This window comes from Struthio camelus, chromosome W (assembly GCF_040807025.1).
Source record: "Struthio camelus isolate bStrCam1 chromosome W, bStrCam1.hap1, whole genome shotgun sequence".
Taxonomy (NCBI): domain Eukaryota; kingdom Metazoa; phylum Chordata; class Aves; order Struthioniformes; family Struthionidae; genus Struthio; species Struthio camelus.
Window position 1 is genome coordinate 34,012,776 of NC_090981.1, and position 17,071 is coordinate 34,029,846.

General features: G+C 38.3%; 1 protein-coding gene across 4 annotated transcripts in view; it reads left to right on the forward strand.

The window, feature by feature from the left end:
* The window catches only part of LOC138060827 (multiple C2 and transmembrane domain-containing protein 1), a 281,750-nt gene that overhangs the window by 73,989 nt on the left and 190,690 nt on the right, over positions 1–17,071 (forward strand). For 2 of the 4 annotated variants that reach the window (XM_068925258.1, XM_068925259.1), the window contains exon 1: positions 10,495–10,699. The exons of the other annotated variants lie outside the window; for them this stretch is intronic. The gene's annotated coding sequence lies outside the window, so the exon portion shown is untranslated. Of the gene's footprint in view, positions 1–10,494; positions 10,700–17,071 lie in introns of those variants that run through there. 4 annotated transcript variants of the gene reach the window in all.

A 17,071-nucleotide genomic window follows, 5' to 3' on the forward strand; every position in this document is an offset into this window, starting at 1 on the left:
GCCCCACTGAATTCTTTTCTGCATGGTCAAATGGCAGGCTTGTATTTATGCTGGCAGGCATGCTAAGGTTTTGCTTAAGAAACAAATCCTATGTTGGCCCTTTCATATATTCTAAGATGTCTTTACTAAATTAAGTGGATAATTAAAGCATTAGGAAAGGTAAAAGCTGAGCATGACGTAGGAATGCTTTTCTTTTCAAATAAAACCTGTGATCTCTTTAAGAAGAGAGGCAAATATATGCACTTACATGTTCCGAAGCAATTCTATAAATGATTGGTAGATTGATAAGCTTTGACTTGTTCACTCTATTTAAGCAAAAAGCCATCTCTGCCTTTCTTCCGAGATTAAATGTTTCTTCTAAATGTATTACTTCTTACCTACAAAGAACAAATTAAAATATAGTCCTAAAATGCAGTCTCTTAAAATGATGCTTTTCTGAGGTGTTCTACTTCAGTGACAGAGATGAAGAGGATTTGCATGCTCTGTTGTCTTCCAAAGAAATCCACAGTGCTCCAATGAGTAAAATGTACGGTGCCCTGACAATGACTGTTTGGAAAGCAATCAGGCTACCGTTTGATTCAGTGCTATCTGCAGCAGTCTGTTTTGCATCGTTGTATTTACACAAACGCTCTACATCTAGCACAGATTTAGGGGCGAAAATATGTGGGGAAGTGTCATAAATGTATTTTTACGTGAATAGAAAAGGAGCTTCTCTTCTGGTTTCCTGGCTGGGAATGGCTATCCTAGCAAACCAGAGCTTTGCGCAATCTGTTCAATTATTGAAACCTCTTGTGTCCAGTCTTTCCCCAGAGCTCATGATAAATTCTACTGTCAGATTGTTTGGAAAAAATCATTGTGGAAATGAGAAAAAGCCATACAGGCAGTCATGGGGAAACTGTTTGAAAATAAAAATATGCAGTCTTCTAAAACGAGAAAGTGCACATTTCCTTTTTCAAGAATAAGGCTTAGCACAAAAAGTACATTTTTATGGTGCGTTAGTTTCATATTTTTGCGCTACTTTTTGTTCATACTGCCCAGGATGAATTATCCAAAAGCCCATTGAAAGGAGATAATAGACAGAAGATGCAGCTTTTTAATAATGGAGCTTTCTAACAATAATTAAACAATGCACATAGTCAGATTTTAAAAGTCGTTGAAGCTCTCAGAGGTGCCTGAGAATAGCTACAATAAATTCCAGAAGTGCCCAGGGGTTACACTCACAGCTGAATATGGGATTTAAAAGCCTCACTTTTTATGTGCCTAGCCTGGTATCAGAAACCACAGGCCAGAGTTAGGCACTTAGGCTTTCCATATAACACAAGTGGCTACCACGAAGCATGAAGTACCAAGTTATTAGTTGTTAATAATGAGTTAATAATACTGAGTTTCTTGATGAGAAACTTCCCAAAACACCTTAAATCATATACCTCTGCAGGCTGATGTGCCGTGTGTCAGAGAGGTGCTCCTGCAAGTCACAGCCCAGCACTTCCTCTGCGGGGTATCTCAGCTCTTCCTTTCAAAAAGAGAGAAGCTATCTGTCCTTTCTTTCCTCCAGAGCCAGAGGAATCACCTGTCCCATCCCTGTACAATACAATACTATTTATAATGACTTCTCTTGGTCAAAATGAGGCTTTTGGAAGGAGATACTTTAATACAATTGCTAAAATTTGGTGCCAGATCGATTTGGAGGAAATATCTTTATGAATTTTAAATTACTTATTCTAAAGCTTTTTGTCCATTCTGTGTAGTGGTTGTGTCCCAGCTTTCATCCTTTTTACTGTGGTTGTTATAAAAGGAAAGTCTTGAAGGTTAACTGCACCGTTTCCATGGTGGTGATGTCTTTGATGTACTGAAGATGACTGCTTTATTAGACAGTGAAGGGCAAAGTAGATATCTATAGAGCTAAGGGTTGCAAAGGAGCATCTTATGTTAACAAGATTTGTGCTTTTGGGAGTGCTTGTTTAATCACTTCTGGAAACTTGTTTGTCTTAAATTTGTAAGCAATACAATTGATGAACATGGTGTTTTCTGCAAGCAGATCCTAACACAAGTCTGTGAAGCTACTCAAATCCTGGGCTTGACTGAGTTTTTAGGATTAACTTGGGAATGAGCAGCAAATAGTTACACTCTACCCAGACACATGGCATTGGGTAGATAAATCGTGAATTTCTGCAATAGTTTTTCTAAATGTACAGCAGTCATCTTTATGCTTTTTTTTTCTTTTCCCAACAATAATATATGCCTTAAGTCATATAAAGCCACAACAGGCAAGCCTGAGAGGGGAAAAAATTGGCATTGCTCTTAATTCTTGCTCCAGGTTTTTTTCATTTATCAGGAATTGTTGGAACTGAGTGTCAAAGGGTACAAATTAGGGTGCTCCAATTTTAAATGTACTCAGTTGAGTTCTGGAAGTCTTATTCTCTCAGCCGTATGTGAAACGGCATCGATGATCCTACGATTGTTATGGTCTTTATAGGATGAAGAAAGAAAATATGTAGCCAACATCTTGGGAAATGCTCATGTAAAGTGAAACCTGTCCAGCTAAAATTCAGTTTATTTAAAAACTTCCCAGTTTTGGATTATTTTTCAGTTGTTTTAGCATAGCTTCACAGTATTTTAGCTTAGCACAGACTTCCTTTCTTTCAGTATGGCCCTTTTGTAGCAAAAGTGACCTCTATCATGCCGCTCCCTGGGGCCTCCTTTTTTCTCATGGTTTGGGATTCAGTCATAACCGAGCTGTTCAGGCCACATCTTGACTGTACCCTCAGCAGTAAAATGTAAGTTATACTCCAACTTTTAAATAATATATATATTTTTAAACAGTACAAAAGAAAGACTTGCACGAAGAAAGAAGTCACCTGATGAGGTGTGGAACCTATACATTCGTACTTGAACCAGGCGTTGTTTTCAGTGTTTAAAATGAGGCGTGAACCAGTCTCATATCCCAAGAGAGTCCCCTTATTCCAAGTTGTTATCTTCAGTAACTGTGTTGCACCAGGGCACAGCTGCACATCTAAACTGAAGAATGTTTCCAGGATGATCAGTGAAACTAAGTTCTTAATTGAGCATAAGTAAACTTATTTTGAATAAATAAATAGAACTCCATTAGCTCTCATCAGTGCCTTTTTTGGGCCTAAGTTTTGAATGCATCAAAATACGTTTGGCTGGTCATGATGCAACAGGGGTTTAAAGGAAGGCATGTTCTTTTCTTACTACCTTCCCTAGGAAGTGAGACAAAAAGAGGAGGTTTCAGTACTCTTTGGTCTTGGGTAACTTAGGGCATGGAGCTTCTTACTTGGGTACATCTGTCTGCAATTTATGTCAGCATAACTTACTTTCAAGTTAAAGCAAAAGTTCGTTTTGCTTTTCAGAAGGAACTTGCTTTACAAAGCAGTTTCTCTACCCCTTTTTGTCTTCTGTGAACTGTATACAATTTAATTTATCCTATGTTGTGAAAAGATTAGTTTGATGGAGTATCTTTGGGAGAGGAGAGAAGTTACAGTTCCATTTGATTCAAAAAATGAACATCTACTGCTGTTAGCTTCTCGATAGGTTGAACCTACTAGCTCCACTTTATATAAACAGTGGAACCATATAGCTTCTGTTAGCTTGACTTTTTCTCAGTGCATCCCAGGATGACTCTAGATAGGTTAGTGTGTGTGTGCCGGTAATAAGCCAAATGAAATTTAGAAGTCTACAGGAGTAAATTCCTGTGGATTTAAGTATGGGCATGGTAATTACAATTTAACAAGTTATTTCCTTGACAATATTCCATCAGTATTGAATCATTGTAGATAGAATTCTGTCACTAATCTTTTAAAAAAAAAAAAAAGACACTTTTTTTTTAATTCATGTACTGAAAAATGGATTCTTGAAGTTGACAGAACTTTCTAGTTAATGAAGTCCTACTTACCAGTTCTCCTCAAAAGTGTAAAGCACAGTATTTGATAATTAGTAATGAGCGAGATCTGAAACAGTATATAGTTCAAGTCAAATAGCAAAAAGTCCAACAGCAAAATGTGTCACTTTTATTGAGCTGTATAACAGAAAGTGATGGGCTAAACCTATACTGTAGCAGGAGTAATTTTATCAGATTACTAACTCTAAAACTGGTCAGGGTGCCTGCCTTTGTCCCTAACCTACCACCATTAATCCCTTACTCCTTTACAGTGAACAAGCTGCTTTGGAAAAAAAATCTTAAATACAACAAAGCAAATCCTTAAATCATTATGCAGATTCACCATGGAGACTCACAGTTTGTACAGCCTCCACTGTATATGGTTGATGAACGTACTTTTGCGCTCTGTGTATGAGTATTGTGGTAAGTAATGGACCTGCATGTATGTTAACAGTACTTGCGAGCGTTTCTGTGTGCGGCAGTCTGGTCTCCTGAAATGAGACGTTTCAGAATACCTTATGGAGCAAGAAAAGGCATTAGCCTGTCCTTCTTATCAAAGCAGCTGCTAAACGATTGAAGTTCTTGGGAAACCAGTGCATTAAATAATGTATGTATCACATCATATACAGTGTGTGTATGTGTGTATATATATCTGTACATAGCTTAGAATATAAAAATGAATATTTGAGTAACTTATAATAGTGTAATAGATAACTGACATGTTACTTCTGTTCTGAATGTGTTTTTTCCATGAACCAACTTTTTTTTTTTAAATTGACTTTGTTAGGAAGACTAATAGCTTGAAGTGCCTGGAAGAAATGAGATTCTAGCCAGAGGATCCTCAAACGGTTCTTTTCTTGTTATATTACAAGATAAAATGCAAAGGTTTTGTCCTTTAGGAATTGTTATTCTAAACACTTAAATATTGTAGTTTTGGGTTCTTAAGAAGCAAGAAGTGAATTATCTTTGATTTAATTGTTTCAATAGCTAAGTGAATGTTGTGATCCTCCAAAATCGTGTAGGAACCGAACGAATGCAGCTGCTTTTGTAGTAGACCCATGGTTTGACAGCCTTTCATAAGAGTTTCTGAAGTTGCTTGTTTTCCACTGTGGCATCTCCATTGATCTCATTGCAGTAAAAAGACTATTAATAATAATCAGGTAGCTAGGCAGGAAAAAATAAGAATTTTTTTTAATCCTAGAGAGCGTAGGAAATATTCAGGAAAACTGAATATTTGTCAGTTTTTGTTTTTTCCTATCAGACAGCAGCTTAAACTCATGCAGTTTAGCCTAAAACTGGTCATCTGAAGGCATAGGCTTTAATGACTAATTTTGTGGGAAAGGGAGTTGTGGGGGGGGGGGGAGTAGGGGGGAGCAGACCTCAGTTTTGCCTATGATTAAGGTATACCTGGCTCTGCAGGTGACGCTCCCTGATGAGCAACCTTGGCGCTGTTGCTTGCCTCTCGGTAGGGCTCCTGTGAGTAAGAGGGCTCCTTTGGAGCGTGACTTGTCAGATGAGGTTTTCCCACGACAAAGGGTGGACGCAGAGGGGCGTGTATGTGTTTGGCCTCTGTAATAACAGCCACGGCCCCGGAGAGATGCCTGTACTCCTTGACGAATTAGGTGGGGTACCTCGGAGCCCCAGGGAGGTGCGATGTCCAGGAGTCGGCCAAGGTTTTGCCTGCCTCTGGGGGTATGCCGCTCGCTCTGGGCTGAAAAAGTAAGTTTCTCAGTACTTGGGATTTCTCTAGAAGGATGCTAGTAATTTTTTTTCATCCTGGCATCCCTATCTTTGTAAAGCTGAATCCCGAGTGAACGCTCACCTACACGTACACACATGCGCGCGTAAACCACAAATTTGGCAGAGAAATTATGGCATCTGTTCATTGTTTCAGGTTCCCTGTATCTGGCATGTAAATATACTTTTTCAAATTAGCAAAGAGCAAGTGGGTGCCAGCTCCCACACTGAATAATGTAAGAAGCTTTTTCTCTGTTGCAGTAGTAGGTAAGCAGAACTGCTATATCAGTGTGGGATTTTCAGGTTTTTTTTTTAAGTGTGTATTGCAGAGAATCAGATGACTGATGTGAACTTTGCATTAGTCATGTAAAAAGTAAAATAAATAAGTGACCCTGCTGGTGGGTTTTGGGGTCACACTTTCCTGTATAAACGTGTTGCTATTCAGTATACTGGCTAAAATATACCAAACATTTACATCTTTCTCATGTTTAAAGATGTACTGTCAAGTTCACAGTTTCATAGGCTGACTCCTTATAGGTAAGTGAGCTGGCTGCTCACAGAAGTTAAACCAAGTTGTGCCCCCAAACATGCTGTGGGACGGTGGGACAGTGTCAATGTCTATTTGCAGTAATTATCCCAGTCCTTTCAGAAGTAGGGATTTTGGATTCCCCCCTGCCCCGTCCCCCCATGTTTCAGTAGGAAACTCAATATCTGAGACAAGTGTATTTGATTTCATCGGCAGAAATGCTTCGGCAGATGTAAGTAATAAGAAGCCATGTAGATGAAGTATGCTGCCAGTGCTCTAGGCAGCAGAAAATGCTCAGAGGCATTAGTCAAGGTACAGGAAAATTTGCATTAGTAGTTTGAGCTGAGATAAATCATTTGCCGAGGTTATGTCATAGTTTTGTTGCCGTTATTTTTAGTTTGTTGTTATCGTTAACGGTTATGGTTACTTGTTCTGTTCCTCAGTTATTAAGTTAAAGCCCCTGTGGAATGAACAAAGAGGTACTACTCTTAACTGGGTTCTCTGTATCATAAGCTGGGTAGTCTGAAAAATTGTTTTGCTGTGAAGAGGCAACTCTGTCGCATTCGTATAGTGCTAAATTTACTTATAAGATATTAGATTAGATTTTCATCAATAGTAAAAGTATTTTTATTCTGTGAAATTGAGAGAAAAAATGCTAGCTCATTTTAAATAAAGTTTTTTGAGTCGGAAGACGTATACTAATTTTGAGTTTAATATTGAATGCCATATGCATGTATTCTTCCAATTGGACATTGTTATAGTGTTACAATTACAGTCTCTTCATGCAGTGGAAATGATTTTTCCCTTAGCATACCAATACTAACATGAGCTGCCTCATTAATTCTGAGTTAATTTAGAATGCTAACCAGGGAGGAAAGGTAATAAAACTCATATTTTCTTTATAAGCTATGCAGCAAACTCTGAAACCCTGGTGCTGCTTGTGAAGCTGTTGAGTTTTCAGCAGGCAAGTAGCATCACTGTCTTCTAAGCACTGACTGAAATAAGTTGTTCTACTGTTTCAGTTCAATGTACGCTTTTAACTATTGTACTTTATTCAGATGAATAGATGAGTGTAGTTAATCAGATTTTAATAATGTCTGACTGTGGGTAAAAATGCTTCTAATTTCAGTCACTTGTCTGAAAAGCGGTCATCTCACTGAAATTTCCAGATAGTCTTTAGAAAGTGATCTGTGTTTATTGACGTACAAGCTTCAGCAGAAACTGTATGTTTTAAAAACATTTTACTTAATATCGTAAGTTCATTATCTGATGCTTAATTTCTCGTAGCAGAGAGCTACGAGACCTGCTTTGCCTTGTAGAAGTAATACAATAACTGACTTCTCATCCTCTGTGGTATGGTTTTGAAATCAAATTTGCAGAATGTTAATCAGCGTAACAATACATTGCCATCTGCTTTTAGAAACTGAGGAGAGAGGTGCCTTTGAAAAAGGAGAAGACCGAGACCAAAAACTAGCCTTCCCTTCTCCCACCGTTGTGTAGAGTACTGCAAGGTTTTCAGTATAATATCTTCTCTCCCAAATATTATTTGAGCACTCAAACAGTATTGTCCAGTCTATAGTCATTTTCTTCCCCTCCACCTTTACTGGCATGGAAGAGAGGGTGATCAGTGACTTTGAGGGAAGCTCTCGGCCTGAGCAACCAGGAGATGCACGAGGGGAGCCAAGGAGACCACAGGAGGCTTGGACGGCTTGTGTACGGACCTCTCGGCCGGGCAGGGAGGATTTTGATGTGGGGCAGCCTCCGTCAGCACCTGCCCCATGAGGTCTGGCACGGAGGGGAGGGAGTTGGGAGGTGTCGGCCAAGAAGGGGGTACGTGGGCCTGGATTACTGGTGCAAGGGTGGACCTGAGGGCAAAGCTAGTGATCTCCACCTCGCTGTTTTATCCACAAGAGTAAAGGGCTTATCGAGGTCCCCATCAATGGCATCCCTGTTCTACTGTGTTGTTGGGGTCTTGATCAGCAAAGTGCTTTTATCATCATAAAAGGTAATGTCTGTTTTACCGTCTTTCAAGCCGCTTCCACACATATCTCTGCCCAGAAGGATTTTGGCTGTATTGAAGAAAGTGTCTTAGTTTTTATTAGTTAGGAGCACTATCTGTCATAGTTTTGAAGGCAAACAGCAGGGTTAGATGTCATTACTTTAAAAAAAAAAGAAAAAAAAGAAAAAAAAAAGTGTGTCTTAAAATCTCTTCTTGCTTTCTGTAGTACTTTGTCCTCTGTTGCTTGTTTTTCCGCTTTGGAAAATAAAAGATACTCTTTAGAAAGTGAGAACAGCAACATATGTGCTACTCAGATGAATTCATTGTTCTCTGGAGCTGCAGTCTTGTTAAATGAGAAAGGGAGGTAACAGAGGTTACTGTTCCTTTTGTGGGCCCTCTCACAGCGGTGTCCAAGTGCTGTGCTGCTCGTCTGTACCATAAGGGAGAATTATTACTGTGCTTTCAGTGGTGGTAAATGAGACATGGAGGGATTAGGTGATATGTGCAAGGGCACGTGTATGAAGCTGAAGTCGTAGAAGCTACACAGATCCTCGTTTTGACCACAAAACCATCGCTGCCTCTCATTTTTTTTATAACAAAACTTTGCTGTTACGGAGAAATGTATCTTGTAGTAGCGAAAGGAGATATTTTATTCATTGAGCTGCTTCTAGTAGTCAAAAGAAGTCTGCCAAAATGTAAGCTGTCTTCAGCTCTTGGCACAAAGATTTCAGGAATGTCTTATATAGCTGATCTTCCCCCATGCCATAGGAGTGATAACGTTTTGAGGTTTCTTCCACATTCACTTCCTATGTATATTATTTTAGTGTATCATATCTGATCCAAGTCTGTTGGAACTTGCAGTGACTGTCTTGTTCTGTAAGTGAATATGATGTTTGCTCTTTTTCTTTAGGACTTTTTTTTTGTTTTTTTTGGTTATTTTTGTTGTACCTGAAGTGAATGCCAAAATGATATTTAATTTCACCATTTTGAAGTGATAAACTAAGCTAAAATTGAGAAAGAAAGAGGTGGAATGTTCTGACCTAGTAGTCAACTTGTGTACTAGACTATGTGGTTGATATGAAATAATTAGCTGCGCCAAACTATTTCCTTTCATAGAAAGGTACTGTTGAGGAGCAGCCTGGAATTTTTAATGGATTTTCATTAGACCCATGAATGGTGCACATGTGTGTGCACATAAAACAATTATTTCAGTGTTTCTTTCCCACCAAGGACTTCCTGAGAAGTATGATTTGGATGTTTGGCCACAGTCTGAGTGCTTTCTGGCTATCCACACTGTTTCAAAATCACACCACTGCACTTCAATCTAAACTGACATATTCCACTGTAAACTGCTGATCCAAGAGGGTGTCCCAGTCATCAAGTGGCCTCTGCAGGAGTGGGGAGGTGTAGGAAGAGAGAATTCACATTACAAAACTATTTTAATTTCTCATCTGCTGGGGAGGTTTATGCTTGATGCAGGCAAACCAAAGCTGAGAAAACGGAGATCCTTTGGATTAGAAGTAGTTTGACCTGAGATATAGAGAGCTGCTGAAGGAATAGAACTGACCACAAAATGTAAAAGAAATGCAGGGATTTTAAGGAATGGTTTAAGTTCAATTAAACAAGATTTTCTCCTCTGAGTAAAAATTAAAGAAATCAGTTAAATGTCATAGTAAAGGTATGTAACACTTGATAGGCTTTAATGCCATACAAGTAAGGATACCTGTCCAGCTGTGGAATGCTTGTACCTATTCAGTTAAAGCAATGTATATTGAAACTCATTTAAATAGAATCTATGTTGTTTTTATCTTTACCTTCTTCATAATTCCCATCTCATTTCCTTCTTTTTCAGCTTCTGGTATTTCTGTGAGTATAATAACCAAAAAGAAATTTTTCTGATGTTTGCATACAGAGATTAATATTAGATGCTATCTGAATATTATTTTTTAATCTCAAAATATTTTCAGAGATAATATGAAGAGATAACTATGCATTTTCTTTTATTTGCATAAAATACACATACATTAATTTATTAAAACAAATGTTTAAGTTGAGTATTTCCCTACTTCAGGTAATCTTTGAAAAATCTGTGTAGGACTGAAATTAAATGTTCTCTAGGTGAATCTTTCATATTTGGTTCATGCCACTGTTTAATGAATAAGTTACTGAACCTTACAGTATATGCTGTCTTCTGCCCTGTGGGAGGGGGAAGGACAGGGAGGCAGTTTTCAGAGTTTAAAGATGGTGACATAGTTGAGTCATTTCCTCTGAATATGTGTAGAAACATATTCACGTACCAAGACTTCATCTTACTTTCATTCTGAGTAGCTGCAGTTCACAGCAGTAATCAAGTGGTGTTTGCACAGAGCTGTTGCCACCAGCCCGAAGTGAACAGTGTTATTGAGCAAGTTGTCAGCTCAAAAGGCTGGTTTAGCTTTTCTCAACTATCTTTGTGCAGCAAAAGACGTTTGGTTCCCTCCTGTGACACTACTTTAGATAGCTGAAAGCTGAAGGAACTTCTTGATTTGGACCCGATAAGGTAGGAAATTAGTTTCTTTGTAAAGTATAACATGCTCTGAGATAATATTAGATACATCCTGTTTTAAAACGTAGATAATTTAAAATGGTGGAGTTTTTGTTTTTTTGTTAGAAATAATTAAGTGCCTACTTTTGATGGAAATTGCATGCCCTCAATGGATAATATAGAATAAGGAAAAATATTTCTTCAGTTGAGAATGTGCAAAATCACAGGTAATGGAGAGAAAGCAGCTCCCATTGCTTATGGGCACCCTAGTGTTTGCTCTAGTTTAGAATATAGGAGGCTTTCTGTCTCCAAAAACAGGGCTGAAATATCACCTTTGTCATTCTCATGCTGAACTCTCCATGTTAACAGAAGCATCTGTGTACATAATTACGTATGGGTTTGGTAGTTTGAAGATTGCCGTTCCCCCTTTTCAGTTGCTCTCAAATACTCAAATTTTGCTGAGGAGTTTATGGATTTTAAAATAATTTTATGGCTGTGACAGTTTCATTCTTTAATGGTAACTGAAAATATCTAAATATCTAGGCATTGCATGCTCAGTTAAATCTAGCTTTTACTGGAAGATTAATTGACATTGGAATCTTCTTTTAAAATGCTTTGCCATTTGTAATTTAATAGTCTAGTGTTATCCTCTAATGTTAGTCTTTTGAACTACGAGTACAAAAGGCAGAAAGGAAGTTTCTCTTAGTATTAGTTTAGTCTTGTTATATAGTGACATTGTCACTGTATTTTTTTTTTTTTTAAATTCGGAGTAATTCCAATGCTGTGTTCTGATGGCTGTATTTTACGAAATTTATTTTATGTGACAGGGCTGTGTTATAAAACTACTACTGAGTAACCTGAGTCACCTGTATTTTTAATTATGATTAGTAATAGGGATAAACTACATTAGAGATATTTTAGTATGATTTTCTACTGTGAAAATGTGGACAGTGTACACTGTCCACAATGACTGATTAATTTTTTGGAGGGAATGATGCATACAGCATATATTGGCTTCAGATAGTTATGTTATTTTGAAATGGAGACAGCTCATTGTTCTTAGGTCCTACTTTGATATGAATGTGACACCTGTCTCTAGTTCCTGACTGAGTTATCCTCCGTATGTGGTGTTTGATGTAGCTTGCAGTATGATTCTGCACTCTTCAGGCAAGTGAGAGGATTTTTTTATTTGGTGCTGCAAGGCTTTGGGAGATGATAGAAAAGCTAGCTATCAGAAGTCAGGTTAGTGCTATACCTGCTTGAGACTTAGTCTTCGGTAAAAATAGGAAAAGGAAGTGCAGACATGATTTTAGTGCTTCAAGAAATGATGTTTTTAGGATTTCAACGTTTATTTTGAACACAAAAAAGACATAATTGTAATCACTTTAGAGACAGCTGTTTTTTATTTAGGAACCATGGTATGTTATATGCTTATCAAGGAAGCAACATAGCGATATGCAATATGTCTTGCTCTGCCATTGAAAAGAATGTATTGCTTTACAGGAAAAGAAGAGACTGGAGTATATAAGGGGAAAAGGTTTAAATTACAGTGTATGGGAGCATCGCAGCATAAAGGCATGTCATGTATATGCTTGTTTTGAAGTATTATGCATGTCTTGGACATGCTTTGCTCTTGAGAGGGCAGAAAGGAAGCCAGTTCTGCAGCAGTGCTTTAGCAGTCTAAGCAAAACTGGAAGGCACAACAGTGCTTTGAGAAAAGGTAGCTGAAATCAGCATACACTGTTTATTCTCATATGTTATATATACACACACATATATATAAAATGAAGTGCTGAGTGACCTCCTAAAAGTGAAAAATAAACGTGAAAAATAAACAGGGGTCATGAGAAATTATTTTGAATTAACTTTTTTGGGGGGAGGGGCTTATTTTATATTTGAAATGTGTTTTAAAGTGCAACTCTAATCAATTTATCAAGGTCTTTTACATATTTAGTTTATTTTTTAAATTAACTTTTATTTAGAGATGCTCGTTTTGTGAGCAGTCACGAGAGATTCTGGTAAGTATAAGACTAAGGCCAGTAACCAGCTCAGCATTCCTGTGGGATAAGATGGCCTGTTGGCAACTTTCCTCACAAGGAGGAGGAATAATCTGATAATAAAACTTGCCCTGGAAATACTACACAAACTATTTGTTATATTAATTCAGTAGTTAATGAAGGGTGGTTTCATTCTTTCTAGCATCTCCAGAACTAAGAGCAAACCCCTCTCCCTTCTGACTCCAGGTTTTTCTTATCAACGATTTTTGCCCAATTTCCCTGTAAAATAAAAGTGGATGAAGGGGACAGGGCAAGGAATGGGGTTAGGGAGAAGGATACGGAAACAAATCCTAGCAGACAGTTGACTAAACTGCCTTGAATTTCAAAGCAATTCCTATTCCGTTTTAATGATCCACCTTGAAAAGAATAACCCAGTTGGAGAAATGACCGAGACGCACCCAGGTAGCTCAAATGAACTATGTCAGTAACAGTGCAAAGAGAGTACTTCCTCTGGGAGTCTCCTGAAATTTGAGAGGCCTCTGATGATCTGGGACTATCCATGAGTTTTCTGGCAAGCTGTCTGCTTGTGGAAGATCAGTTCTTCCTCTTACTCCACTGTGTTTGGGTATGTGCCAATCCACTAGGACTGAAGAACTTCCTAGTCAGCGCTGACTAGGGAGGCAAAGTTGGAGATCTGTATCCATTGATGGTACATAGAAAGAAATAACTCCCAAGTGTAAGTCATGTCCTTCTCACCAGCTGCAGCTTGTGTCGGAGCACTTCATTTCTCTAAGTCCCTATCTTCTCCTGTCCTTAACAGTTTGTGAAGTCAGTTGATTTGCTTGTTTCTTCCATTTTTATTGTGTCTTATTCTGGAACTGGGATTATGTTGCCCATCGTGGGATTCATTGAGAGACTGACAGAAGCACAAGATGCTTGTTGTGCTACAGAGGATTGACTCTCTAACCAGTGTGATGTGAGCATGTCTGTGATGGGATAACAAGTGCTCTGCCTGCAGGGTAGATCTGGGGTGAACTAATTAGCAACAGCTACCTGTGAATGATCTGATTACATTTATGGTAGGCATTTGGAGTGTGGAGGAGGAGTGTCTTTCATTTCAGTTTCTCCCAGCTGCTTTACCAGGTGTTACACAATGGTCCCTCTGTCTAGGCGGTGACTGTTCAAGTCTGGCTGTAAGACCGAGACCTGTAATATTCATACATGCTTTCAGGGAGGCTGAATAATATGGTAGTAATTACCTATTTACAAAGATGGACAGAATTTAGATCGTGTGAGCAGCATACACTGAAAGATGGAAAATGTTCACCTGTCACCAGTGCTGATACCATTTCTCCAGAATTACATATTCCACGGATCCCTTCTGGGGGGTAATCTGCCACTTATATCAATCAACTTCAGCAGAACTGGCTATTTCCTACTTGTTTTTGGCATTATCATAAGACTTGCATCAATTCATTTGATGGGAATGTTTATTCTAGTGGTACTGACTGTACATTACTTTTCTGCTTAATTTCCTGATATTGCCCATCCACAATTAGCTTGTCCTGTTGTAATGATGCTAGTTTTAATGGTGCTCACAAATTAGTTTACTTCTGGAAATTACTTTATATTACTATACTGATACTCTTGCTTTACTCAAAGGTGCTAGAACAAACTTATATTTGGAGAACTCTGCTTGTTTTTGTGATGGTGATGCTATTTGCATTAAGGAAATGACCAGAACTTTTTTCACAGTATAAATTCACAAGACAATATGTACCGTTGTCTTCTGAAAAATGACAGCCTGTTTTTGCTCTTCTTTTTCTTGGAAAAGCTTCTTAAACTGAGAATTGATAAATGTGTTAAGGGTTCATAGATGTATCCTTGTCATGGATGTCATTTGGCAGCAGTTCCCAACACTTGTAAAATGTTGGGGCTCCTTGGGCATCATTATTAGTGGACCTGATTTCTAGATTATTCATGGGTCAGAACTGTGTCTCCTCATGAGCTGAGAAGGGAAACATCTTTCATGAGAGTCAAGTCTCGAATGTGAGCTGTCCACTTAAGCAATTCAAGGCCTAAAACAGCTAATAACTCAAAATTCTTCATCCATCTTCAGATGACGAAGCTGTAGTAACAGCCCATTATCTATAACTGGAGGCAGTTATAAGATCTTCCATGACTGGTTGAAGAGAACGGCTGCACTGCCCGATAATCACACTAAGAAATTGTTTGCTCTGAAGTTGCTGGCTGTCTATGCTTTTCAATACATGAAGTTCTCCTGGATTGTGTTTTATTGAAAACCTGTTGTAGGACTAGAGAAGAACTTAAATTAGCCTGATAATAGGTGGCCATTTTGTCAAGAATGCCTAAAAAGAGGCACTCATTAGGTGCATATAGCAATGCAACCACTGGCACCCTGAAGAACTGATAAACAACCAGTCAAAAAGCATCCAAGAGTCATCAAAGGTTCGACGTCTGTTCGCTGCCCAGAAACTCAGGCATTTTAAGATATAGCTTAATGAACAAGTTCAACTCCTTATTATTTGATTATTATTTTTTATTCTTTTATTATCATTTGATTATTATCATTTGATTATTTATTGTCATTTTATTATTATTTTATTGAAAAGAACTTACCATTGGCGATTATTGGAAGAAAAGAATATATGGCTCTTAAGGGAAAGTATTCTGCATCTTCTGTTGTCTCATCTGAAGAGCTTCAACATTGCTTCACTAGTCTACTGACTGATTTTTCTATTTGAAAGCTGCCTCCATTTCATTTCATTTTCTCTGGCCCTTGATTAATAATTTATGACAGTAGGGGTTTATTCTGGAGGCTAGGAGTTATCCCGTTGTTTTCTGAAAGTGCCAGAAAGGCAAAGTAATGCTCACTAAAAAGGACTTTTCCGTTTTATCTGGTTTTGGTGATGCCGGCCCCGAACCAGATATGTCCACTGCAGAACACTTGTGCTCTGTGGTGCATACTGCTGCTTATAAAGGATTCATTTTTACTTAGGAAGTCGGTAAGAAATTGAGTTTTGTCTTTTCTTCCTTTTGAATAGATATTTCTTCCCCTCTAATATTTGATACATCAGTAGAAGATCCCAACAGAGTCTTAAGGGGTTTATGTTGTGCGATCTCAATTTAGACAGGGTTTTAGGACACTTCTGAGAACTTCAGACCAGATTACTTTCTCCCTTTTGTCATCTTATGTCAGTCAGTAACGGAACTGAAATGTTGTGAGCAGTTTGCCAATTTTTTGAAAGATTAGGCTTGCTTTTTTAGCATTAGATATGGACCAGGGAACAGTGGTTTTTACTGTTGGAGAACTGGGCATACTCCTGCTCTTGTGCCGGAAAAGCACCAAGGCTGCTTTTCCTTACAAACTATATCCCACTCCACAGTAGAGTTTGCCCCTGTGTATTTATTAGGATGGGGTTAAAGAACAGTAGACCTATAATGGTGCTTCTGAACTGGCTACAACTTTTTCTCATCTTGCAGGCTAGCTGTTCACCCTGGCACATGCTACTTCTGCCATCCCCAACTACTTCTGAGGGCCACAAAATGACTATACCAGCTGGCTTCAATCACTGAGGCCTCCATTAAGCTCTGGAAAGGTCTGAGCGGTAAATCCATGCCTAGAAATTTGAAAATCCTCACTTTGGAAAGAACTGAAATCTCTAGTATCATGGACCAGTAATACCATGTTTCAGTATCAGTCATTCCTGGTGTGGAGTTCTCCATTGTGGATCATCAATAACACAAATGTTAATTTTGACGTTCTTGGCCATTGTAGCTCCTAACTCAAAGCATCCATTAATTTTTTCTTATACTTAAACAGTTGTTTACTCAGTAATGACAAGTGGAGGAATATCCTAAAGTATCATTTAAGAGTTGTAGGCTTTGCAGTAGATAGGAAGAAAGTATGACTTTAGTAATAGCTTTTTGCAGACTGTTCAGCGTTGCAGTATTATGCATATTTCTAGTATGGAAGGCTACTTTTCATCATGTCCAAAATCGGAAACATTAAATTACTTCTTAATTGGCACCTTCCAGGCAGACTAAGGTTCTCAGCCTCCAAGATGCTTGCCTGTCTAGTTGGATAGATGACTGCAGAAAATGCATATGCAGTCATTACTTTGCATCTCATTCTGTTACAAGTGATTATGTAGTAGGCGTCTCTGCCGAGTTTAGGAGGTTGCATGGACAATATTAGCTGTTAGGTTGTGGATTGTTTAGTAAAAAAAATAACGTGCATAAATGTATGTAAACAGACTTGAACATGAAAGTCTGGACTTGGAAAAGTAGATTGGGACTACGATTTGTAAAAGAGAAAAAAAGAGAATGCAGCCATATGAAGGATGTGCTTTTAACTGTGGATGTCAGA